Source organism: Panthera pardus, unplaced genomic scaffold (assembly GCF_024362965.1).
Source record: "Panthera pardus isolate Hobbes unplaced genomic scaffold, ASM2436296v1 HiC_scaffold_10, whole genome shotgun sequence".
Classification (NCBI taxonomy): Eukaryota; Metazoa; Chordata; class Mammalia; order Carnivora; family Felidae; genus Panthera; species Panthera pardus.
In genome coordinates, this window is record NW_026526655.1 from 85,647,697 (window position 1) to 85,659,054 (window position 11,358).

At 38.8% G+C, this 11,358-nt stretch overlaps 1 long non-coding RNA gene across 2 annotated transcripts; it reads right to left on the bottom strand.

The window, feature by feature from the left end:
* Positions 1–376: 376 nt before the first annotated feature.
* LOC109270684 (uncharacterized) lies at positions 377–11,158 on the bottom strand. 2 transcript variants are annotated; one of them, XR_002081644.2, is made up of 4 exons: positions 11,065–11,158; positions 10,006–10,093; positions 2,701–2,801; positions 377–1,784 (listed from the first exon to the last, which is right to left on the bottom strand). It is a non-coding gene; the product is annotated as an uncharacterized LOC109270684 (long non-coding RNA). The 2 variants fall into 2 exon arrangements; XR_002081640.2 differs by lacking the exon at positions 11,065–11,158 and adding an exon at positions 10,466–10,861.
* Positions 11,159–11,358: the final 200 nt, after the last annotated feature.

The following is an 11,358-nucleotide window of genomic DNA, read 5'->3' on the forward strand; positions in this document are numbered from 1 at the left end:
TTTGCAAATATCTTCTCCCTTTCAGTAGGTTGTCTTTTCTGGTGATTTTCTTAATAATATTTTCTTTCTCTAACTTGCTTTATTATAGAGAATATAATATATAATACATACATCATATATGATGTGTGTTGGTTAGCTTTTTATGTTATTGGTAAGGCTTCCAGTCAACATTAGGCTATTAATAATTAAGTTTCTGGGGAGTCAAAAGTTTTACACAGCTTTTCCACTGCCCAGGGCATGGGTACCCCTACCCCCCTGTGTTGTTCAATGGTCAACTGTTTTTTTTTTCTCTTACTTGACATAAGCCATTTGCTATGGAATTTATTGAATTAAAACAATGACCAGAATCTGTTCTTTGAGGATTTGCACTTTGCTTTTATTCCACTAACATAATAGTTACTAATAGAAAATTTATTACCTAGAATACAAATACTAAAAGTCTCTCACTTATTAGAATGAGCACTATCAATACAATGGAAAGTCTAATTTTTGTATTTATCACTGGACTTCATTCTAGACCCCCTGTAAGATCATCGTATTGTTTTGATTGGTAAATGACAAATGGTGCAAACACTCAGCAACTTCCTCACTTACCTTTAAGTTACTATTTATCAACATTTTCTCTGTTGCTCTAAAGCAATCATGAGATGTATGTAGAAAGATTCAATACCACATATTTTACACTTCTATGTTTTATTCTAATATTTAACCTATGAGAATTTTCTTCATATCATAATAATTTCTATATTTGAAGCAAAAATTCTCCATCTTGATTTTCATTTTCTGCCCATCCTAACTTTCAGATTAAACTCTAAGCATCAACCACAATTACTGCTGACATCTTTGTATCAATGAGCCTCTGTGATTTTTATGCAAAGCCTGAAAACTTCACCCAGGGTGTCATTAAATTAGGCAAGGTTGATTTTCCTCTGTGTTTACTAACTGAAGCACATAGTCTCTGATCTTAGAAGTTCATGCCTGGCTAGGCAGTCATGCCCAGTTTTCACAATTTATCATTTGTTGTAATGGCTTTTTTAAAAATCTCGATAAAATATTCTGTCTCTTTCACATGAATATCCTTTACCTGGATAAGCAGAAGAAAAATAACACTTGTTTAAAATTAATTTCTTACTTTTCCCTCAGTGCAGTGCATCTAAAGAAGCAAAACTTATTGAATTAAATTTAATGACATAATAAATTCTTCCTTTCTGACAATACTGTGGTTTAATTCACAAGTGCACTTTAAGCTTTTGCCTTTAGCATCTGATGGGTCATTAGTCTGTACGTAATCCAGCAGGCGGACTCCTCAGAGTCTAAACTCCATCAGCAAGCACCAAATCAGTAGTTTCTGAAATATGACTTGTAGGTCAAATGTCCTGAAAAAGAGTGCCTTGGGCATCCCAGATGGAGAATAGGGCATGACAAGCAACAAACTGGGACAGAATTTGATGCGGACACTCACTAAAGACTCCATTCATTCTAACTCACTAAACAACTCTTCTCCAAATGATTTGACTCTTACTCTCGATGTCTCTAGCCAGTAGGTCATACAATGAAATTGGCTGCTACGTGCCAACAGGCTTAACATACATGTCATCAAGTTGAACATATTCTAATCACATTTTGCCCCGAGAACCTTTGTCTAATATCACAAAACAATCCATGGAATCGCTGTCAGTCATCCCAGACCAAAACAAGCTAATTGCTGCACATCACCCCTACATCGGGAAAATGCTCTCTGCTGGGTCAAATAGTCGCTTTTTTCCTGAAAGCATCTTCTCATGCTAAAAAATAGAAATACTGATCCCATTAACATTTTTTCCCAGAATTTCACATAAGATTTGGGAAAACCATTTTTCCACCCTAACTTTAACAGCTTAAATAGCTAACCTATCCAATCTACTGTAGTTCTGCCAAAGTGTTACATTCATTTATTCACTTGGATGGTGCTAGATACTGGAAAAAGTCCCTGCCATCAAGAGTTAAACAGGTTATCTTGGATAAGTAATGTAATAGTGTACTTTAGACATCATCATCATCATCATCTCATCATTATTATGATCATCTTATGTTTAAATTCTTTAAGTAAAGAATTTAACATAAAACAAAACTGGACACTAGATACAATTGAGACCTGACATTATACATGAAGCAATGGGAAAAAAAACCCATCCTCCTCCCAAATGGAATTTTCAACATTCTATAAAAGCATCTTGTCTCACCTCATCATGGTGAGGAAGTTCCTAGAGGAACTTGGGAGGAAGACTAGACCCAATAGTTGAATTAGATCACTTTGTTTAGAAATGTTAAAGCCAGCATCTAAAACTGCTGGTTGTCCATGTCCCCATGAGCAGAGAGAGAAACAGTGAGGGTCATAGGAGCAGGAAAGATATAGAGGACTTGGATCCCGAAAGGAAGGAAATTGCTGAGAGAATGAGAAGGGAGAGAGAAAAAGAGTCTGAAAGAGAAGTGAGTAGAGACAGAAGCAAGAGGGCAGGAGAAGCAAGAAAGGAAGAGCAAAAAGAGAAGAGAAATTGAAGAGTAGGTAGGAGGAAGAAGAAATGAGAAGAGAACTCAACTAGGGCACGTACACCTAAATCCATGAAATTAACACATTGAAAATAATCCCGTGTCTCCTTATAGAGAGAAGAAGGGGTTGGATCAAGTGGGATAGCTTCCTACATAAGAAAGCCAACTGACCTGTGATGGTAGGCAGCTTCTCAAATGGCTCCTGCCTCCTGATATTCACATTCTGTATCATCCCCTCCCACTGGTAGGGGGCTGGACCTAGTGACTCACTTCTAATGGACAGAACACAGTAAAAGTGACTCGATAGCACTTGAAGATTAAGTTAGAAAAAAAGCTCTGGCCTCCCCCTTGTCTGTCCTTTCTTACTCTCTGTCATTTACCCCCTCTGAGGGATATCAGCTGCCATATTGTGAGCTGCCCTATGGAAAGGGCCATGTAATATGGGACTGAGGATGGCTTCTGGCCATCAGCCAGTAAAGAAATGGGGTTCTCAGTCCAACACCTCCCCAGGAACTAAACCCTGCCGACAACTACCTAAGTAAGTTTAGAAGTTAATCCTCCCTCAACTGAGCCTTTAGATGAGACTGCAAACTCTGCCTAACACCTGGATTATAACTTTGAGAAGTCTTTGAGACAGCAGCACTACTCAAGCACCCCTCAGATTCCTAATCCACAGAAACTATGACATAATAAATATTTCTTATTTTAAGCTGCTATTTTTTAAGATAATTTATTACACATCAATGGATAACCAATATACACATTTATATGAATTTGACCACTTTGCCCCAGATTAACTCGAGATTAGTGGGTGGATTGCTCAGGCAGCCCAAATAAATTTAATAACAGAATTATGAAGATCCAGCCTGTAATAAACTTAAGAACATGACTTAAATTAATCAGCAAATCTCACTCACGTTTCACACAGACACCTGGGTTTGAGCACCAAGTACAGGCCAGGTACTTAACTACCTAGGAGATAATGGCGTCATTCAACCTCTCTGAGACAGTCTTCATATGTGGAAAATGGGGCTAATAATTATCCCTGCTTGTCATGCCTGCCATGAGATTGACTTTAGTTCATGTAATTGAAACTACTTTGGAAATTATAAAGTCAGTCATAAAATAAGTACTTAGAAGACTACTGCAGTCCCACTCAAGGGATTTTTCTGGGCTAATAACATTTTAAATATTTGCAACTCCTTAAAAAGTATTTCCTCTTTTTTATGAGGCAAAAGATAGAATCTCTATAGTTCTTAAGCTTTGCCACAACTGAAAACATCTTAAGTTCTCATTCTGTTTTTTCCAAATACATATCAACATCCATTTTAAAACTAGTCATTTCTTACGTATTGAATTTTTTTAATGTTTTTTTAATTTTTATTTTATTTTTGGGGGAGTGAGAGACAGAGACAGGGTACTAGTGAGAATGGGCAGAGGGAGAAGGAGACACAGAATCCAAAGCAGGCTTCAGGATCTGAGCTGTCAGTGCAGAGCCCAACACGGGGCTCGACCTCATGAATCAGGAGTTCATGACCTGAGCTGAAATTGGATGCTTAACCGACTGAGCCACTCAGGCTCCCCTCTTTATTTTGAAAGGTGTATGTCTTAGGTGACTGCTCTAGACACAGACTGAGATAGGAATTCTTGTTGGAAAGATTTTTTTTTTTTTTTTTTGAGGAACATTTGTAGAAGAAGGAGAGAGAAGAAAGAGGGAAAGAACACTAGACAAGCTCGGCCAGAGAACAGCTCAGCTGACACCATGGAGAAGCTCTGGAGTACAAATCGCAACCCAGCATTGGGTCCACCTTGAGGCTGAAAGGCTGGCCTTTGCAAGCTTCCTCCTTCCCAGGCAGTCATTGATCAGAGGGCAATTCTCCAGAGAAGGAGACAGTGCTGAGTTTACCAGCCACACTCAAACAACCAGGAGAGCACGTAGCAGCCACTAAAGAGGATCCTGGGTAGGGTTCCACTACAAAGTACATGTAGTATCCTTTCTCATGGTATTTTATCATCATTTCTGCAAATAAGTCTTGATACGCTAAGCTTTTCAGCATTGATCACTTTTACACCAGCTGTGTTAAATGAGACAGAAGAAGGAGCAGTGTAGAAAAATAAAGATTTGTCTTTTTTTTTTTTTTAATTTTTTTTTTTTTTCAACGTTTTTTATTTATTTTTGGGACAGAGAGAGACAGAGCATGAACGGGGGAGGGGCAGAGAGAGAGGGAGACACAGAATCGGAAACAGGCTCCAGGCTCCGAGCCATCAGCCCAGAGCCTGACGCGGGGCTCGAACTCACGGACCGCGAGATCGTGACCTGGCTGAAGTCGGACGCTTAACCGACTGCGCCACCCAGGCGCCCCTAAAGATTTGTCTTTAATCAGAGTTGTAAAATGTAATTCAGCTCAGATTAAAAAAGAAAGGGAGTCACCAGGAGATCTTTTTTCTCCTAAAATATAGACATTAAGAAATATATATAAGAGATACTTAACCAAGGCTGAGGCAAGGAGAGGACCTGGAGAGTAATGGTTGCTTAGTAAGCCCAAGTGGGAGAAGGGTCTGGGGAGATGAATGAGAGGAGAAGGGAGAATGTGAAGGGTTTGAACTCATGTCCCTGAGAGAAGCAAAGGCAAAAAAAAAGTCCATGCCAGTGCCCATGAGGGAGGGGCAGGCGAGGAGGGAAAGGGAGAAGAAGGAATGATGACTTCAAAGACAAGATATTTCAACCAGTTTGGAATCACAGATGTATCCTAACTACCTCTCCTGCCAAAGCACACCTCCTGTCAAGCTTTCCTCTGTTTCTCCAATCTGACATGGCCCACTTTTTTCCTTACAAACTGTTTACATTTGAAAAGCTCAATCATGAAACAGAAGATGGTAAAACTTCTGTTTACCCAATGGTTATTACTCACACTTGAGCTGAAGCTTCCTGAAATATTGTTGCTCTTGGTTGCATTTTGGGGGGTATTTGTCGGAAAATGTATTTTGACAACAGTTGCCTAGAAGAAATTCTCGAGCTTCAGAATGCATGAGAGGATTTACGGAGGAACTCAAATGAAAAAGTAGAATCTGGGGTTTATACGCTGTACAGGGCTCCCAGCCTTCCCTCCTCCCAGCATGGATGCATGATCACTGCCAACCCTCGTTTGTGTTTCTGACATTAATGAATTTTGGCTTTTTTAGTATATCTGAAAAAAAGATTGGAGATTCCCATGAATAAAACACTACAGTGGCAATAATATTTCAACTAGGATTCAGTCTCTTTCCATCATTCTCAAACATAGGTTACCAGTTTTTAAAACTATTTCAGCTAAGGAATGTTTATGTACGATAAAACTAAATGTAAACGTGGGTTTAAGGTGATTGCCCAGTTGCTTTATATAACAAAATCTCTGCTGGTTTTCAAACTTATATTGAAACAGTATGCTAGTTCTGTTCTAACAGTATATAAAGATACTGGCTTTCCTAGATACATAAGCAAAGTCTTTTATGAGCTCATAAAGGCCAGACTTCGGAATATTTAAGTATTAGGTAATTCATAGAACAATATCTTTAGTCATTCAGCTAACGTAGAAGGCAACCACAGTTTATTCTTCTTAGATCTCTTCCTCTCATTTTTTTTTTATGTTCTTAGGAGGTGAAAGGTATTTAGAAAAGACCTAAATACATTTTTTACTATTATTGAACTATCAAAGAGTTGCTCTCTTGTGGGACTCCCTTCTCTTCCTCACTCTGTGTATGTTAACCCACTTCAGAGACAATGGTGAGATGAACCCAAAATGCCAACTGACTATTTGCATTATAAATGGAGGCACAAAAGGATATTTTAAAACTGTTGGTTGATCTGGCATATCAAAGATTTCTTTCTAAGCTATTTCAGTGACTGCATTGAAGCAAACTGAAAGCAATGGCTTAAAAGGGGCCAAAAAAAAAAAAACATTAAAAAAAACCATCTTATTTCCATGGAAAAATTCAGTTTACTCTCCTAACCTCCCCGCCTTTTGAATTACTTCTCTTTCTTACCCTCTTCTCTATTTGCAGGACTCAACAAGGAAGGAATCTGCAGTTCTCTGAATTCAAGTGTTAAGCCGGTTCTCTCTGGAGTGCAATCTGTTTTCCTTGCCTTGTCAAATCTGCACTCAAACTTCTAGCAAATAGCCTAACATCCATTTTTTGTTCCATTGAGCTAATTACCAATATTGTGGCTCTGATTCTACACATGTGTATACCATTTCCCTCTGTTTCATAAAGCACCTAACAGAATTATAGGTCATTAGTGTGTCTACCTGAGAGTCAATACAAGGGAAATGAACAAAAATTAAACAAAAAGTCTCCACGTCTTAACAATTGCTACAGCTTTCTTAACTTCTTCTTTGACCCTCATCGATCTGTGGTTTTGTTTTCTGTTTTCAAATGGAGGCCAGGGCCTTCCTAAGAACCATGGGAAAGTCGAACTGGGCTGCAGACAGGTGGTGTTTCAATTTGACTAAATAACCACTGAACATGGTACAGTCCTCCATGGAAGAGGCCAAGTTTGCCATGTGGTAGTGGCAGTGCCTGTGGAAGGAACTGGACTTCTCCTTTTTAGCAGTATCTTGGGAGAGTAGAGATGTAAGGGCTGATGACTGTTCATGGGCTCATAGGATGGAGAAATAGGCAATGCTCACAGAATATGAAATCTTATTATCGGAACACTAGGGGAAGGCAAAGTACTTTGGTCAGCAAATTCTTAGGAGTAAAATACACACTATTACTAAATTGGTCTATATAACAAGGTATCTCTAAAATGAAAAGTTATGCCCATATTTGACCATTGGTCATTTCCAAGTATTATTTTAACTATGTGCTCTCTAAGGAAGTTATCCTATCTGCCTCTCATTTGACAGTGCTAGACTATTTATACTAAATTAGTTGAATATCTGATGTATGTGCACTTACAATATCAAACTCCTATAAAACTATGCCAAATTTTGCTTCTTATCACATTCTATTATACTTTATATTGATAGGAAAATAGTTCATGTGGGAACAGATACCAGTCTCTTTGTTCTGATTTTTGTTTAATGTAGCAAATTTTCCTGGATATGAAATGTTGAGGACACAGAACTCCGGCTGTAAGTCCACCAACTATTTCAGTGTTATTCACTGGAAATACATACAAACTGACCCCCAACCCTCTGAACACCCACCGCACCACACACCCTGACTACCACCCAAACAAAAACAGGAACAAAAAGGAATAACAAGATATCACCGTAGATTCAATAAAATAATATTAAGATTACATTTTGGATAACACTGAAGAAGGGAGATGCTAGCATTGCCATTTAACAATATGGAGCTTGTTAGACCAGGGATACATCTGTCTCTAATAAGTTAGGGGCTATAGTACGTAATCATTTTAGCTTCACAATGAAATTCATTTCTTTAGGGTGGTTAGATACTTGATTTGAAAAACTACTGTCTAGTCTTGAACTAAAATGTAAAACGTGCTTCCCAATTAAGCTTAGAATACCTAGTTATCTGTCAAATTATTTTGGCATTTTATCTATATTTATATTGATCTGTCAGCATTGTTTTTACCAAATCGGACCATCGGAAAGACACCCATGCGCCACTAACTTTGGTATCGTACCTAGCTAAATTCAAGCCACAATATGAGCTTCAACTGTGAATTCTAAATGCATTTATTCATTGTCTATCAATTTGCCAACCTTTCTAAAGTGCAAGTTCATAAAAATCATAGAAATTGATATTTTCTTGAAGCTGCATAAAGCTTCAAATTATATTTGGCAATGACTCATTCTAGAGGAAAACTTTAGTAATATTCTATCATTGCCACATATTCCTGTGCCCGCGTTAGAAACACCTCTGTATCTTTCCCTTTCTGACACTACCTCTTACCTACTTCCTCCAGAGTTATGAGACAAGGCCACGTTATAATGACCTTTGCTATATTTCACTAAGACTTCCTTCTGGTCTTGCCACTAAGTCTTCCTGAAAACACATCTCCTTTAAATTCTCCACCTAAATTTCTCAGGGGAAGTCTACCTGACAGTAATAAGGAAACAAATAAAAATCCAAAGGAGGCCAGAACCAGTATATTTGAACAACTCTGCTCTAGTCTCAATCCAGTTGGCATTTCTGTAAATTGTCTTTCTCACAGACTTCCTAATCGATATAATTTACAAGTGTATTTAGTATGATTTCTTAAGATTCCATATATATCAGAAGTCAAAATGTGACCTGTAAATCTTTACACTTAAACAACTTTTTTTAGCAAATACACAGCTATTGGAAATAGCTATGATATTTTATGTATTTAAACATGATAGAAGGAAAATTTGCTCATAGAAAAAGATCCACTCCTGCCCATCCCTCCACCTAGGGAAGAAACACATGTTATGGATGGAAACATTTAATTGGACAAACACAGACACATGCTAAATCCCATGAAATACAATAAGCTCAGTCTGATTATTAATGATAAACGTCTTATTGTTCATTTCTAACTGGGTCTGAAAAAATCCTGGATTTCATTTAATCTCTGCTGGTACTAAAAAAACTCACAAAGCAATGAATTCTAAGGACAGTCCATGTTGCAAGAAAGGCTGCTTTCAGTGTGCCGGATAAAAACGACCACCCCTCCCCCACATCAGGTTCAGATACACCGGAGTGGGTTTTCCTGTTATTCTGACACACGCCTTTCTTCCCATATTAACAATAAAAGTTTGGTGTGCTATCTTACTGCAGAAGTTCCTTCCTGAGTACAAGCATGTCTTATCTGTTGAGAAATTCTGACACCAGGTAGATAGTTGTTTATGTCAAAAAGCATCTCTTGGGCAGATAACTGAGTGTTTTAAGAACCTAGATAAATGAGCAAGTTCTCTGTGCAAATATACAAAACACTGCGAATATAAGGCGGCTTTTTTCTGGAAAGACTATTATGCATTTCGTTGATGGATATTTCTACATACTACCCTGTCATGACCATGTTGTAAGGCTCTCCAACACTTGCCCACCCCCACGAACCTCAATCCAGTTTGCCTTTGCTCAGTTTCTACAATCTCGCCAATACTAAAATAGTGATTGCTCTCCCCTAAATACTTCTTGCTTTCTCCTACTCTCTCACACAGGGATCATGCTAAGGGCGTCCACACAAACCACCTTTGCTCTTTCCCTCCATCTCAGCCAGGGCTGAAAGTTAGCAGGTGCTGTTGACCTTCCCCCCAAATCAGCTTGCTGATTTTCCGCCACTCTGTTCCTGCTGCTGAAAAGGGGTCAATCAGATAAACTAACTTAGGTTCATGTGTTAACACGTTACTGATTTATCCTTCCAGGTAACTAAATATCTTATCTAAATGTAAATGTACAATGGTTAGATAAGACCTCAATCACCCATTTGTTATTTGTTAAACACTAAGTATGTGTTGAGCACTCTGCCGAGGTTACAAAGATGAATAAGAGAGTTCTCACCTTCCGGGTGCTCACAGTTCAGTGAAGTCAGCAGATATAAACACCGCGGTAAATGTAAATGCGGTGACAGGGACACGTACGGGATGTCCTGAGAAAACAGGGGGAAAATCAGGGTCACTCAGCTTTGTGAAAAGGACTTTTAGTCTTAAGTCTAAATGCCAAATAAATAATACAAGAATCATAAGGTCTGGACTGCGCTAAGGGGCCAACATTTTTAGTTACTTGTGTGCTGAATGTTAGGAGCCGCCTCAGACAAAACACTGTAGTCAGCCACTATGAGTTCTACCTCCTGAATCTGCTTCCTCATCTGTCCTCTTCTTTCCAGAGCCCCCTGCCCGAGTTCAGGGCCTCATCATCTACCTGGACTATGACCTCCCTATTGCCTGCGTTCTTCTAATTGGTCTCTGGCCTCCACACTGTTAGCTTATTGAATTTGCTAAAATGAAAGTCCTTAACACACCTGGTGGATTGGAGCAAGAGCCTGAAAAAGACGCCCAGAAGAAGTGACTCCTGACACGATACAAAAATGGTGAGTAGAGAAAAGTGAGAAGACCACTCCAGAGGAAGGACCAGCCTGAGCAAAATTACGGAGGTGGGGACACAGTGTGGTGTGAGTAGGAAAATATCTAAAGTCCTAACATGTGCATAAGGATAGACTCTGATTTGAATGATCCCAAGCCAATGGAAGAGATATTTTTAGTCAAGGGAGTCTCGGAGGACATTTAGTCAGCCCTCCTAAAGCGACAACTTCCTTTTTTGACACTGAGACCAGTCCTAACTTCAGAATTTCTCTTCCACTCACCAAACCTCTTCCAGAGACTGTGCTTCTTCTCCTTCCCCTAACTTAAGCTGCTCCATCCATCCCCTCACATTTCATCGGTTCATACAATTCTTTATAACTATTTTGATATCATTCTCAATTATTCCTTCATCCCCCCGCCCCCATTTTGGAGGCAGGAGACTTGAATGCTATTTCTCTCTCTTCTCCCTGTCAGAACACTTTAGAACTCTGTTGATTTGCATCTGACTTAGCATTTCATAAACAGAAGCAGAAATTACTTTTTCATAATTGATTCCCAAGCAATACAATCAGAGGTGTCAGCCAAGTAATTCATGACAGGAGCGTAGTGTCCAAGGTCATCAGATACGAAACAATAGTAAAGCCGGCTACCACTTGAGAATGCTTACGATAGACCAGGTATCTTGCACCCATTGTCTCACTTAATCTTCACATAACGTCAGTATTGTGACATCGGTATTATCACCCCTATTTGAAAGATGAAAAAACTAAAGCTCAGAGAGATTAATTTAGCCAAGTTTTTCAACATTCAATGAACAAATATTTACAGACAC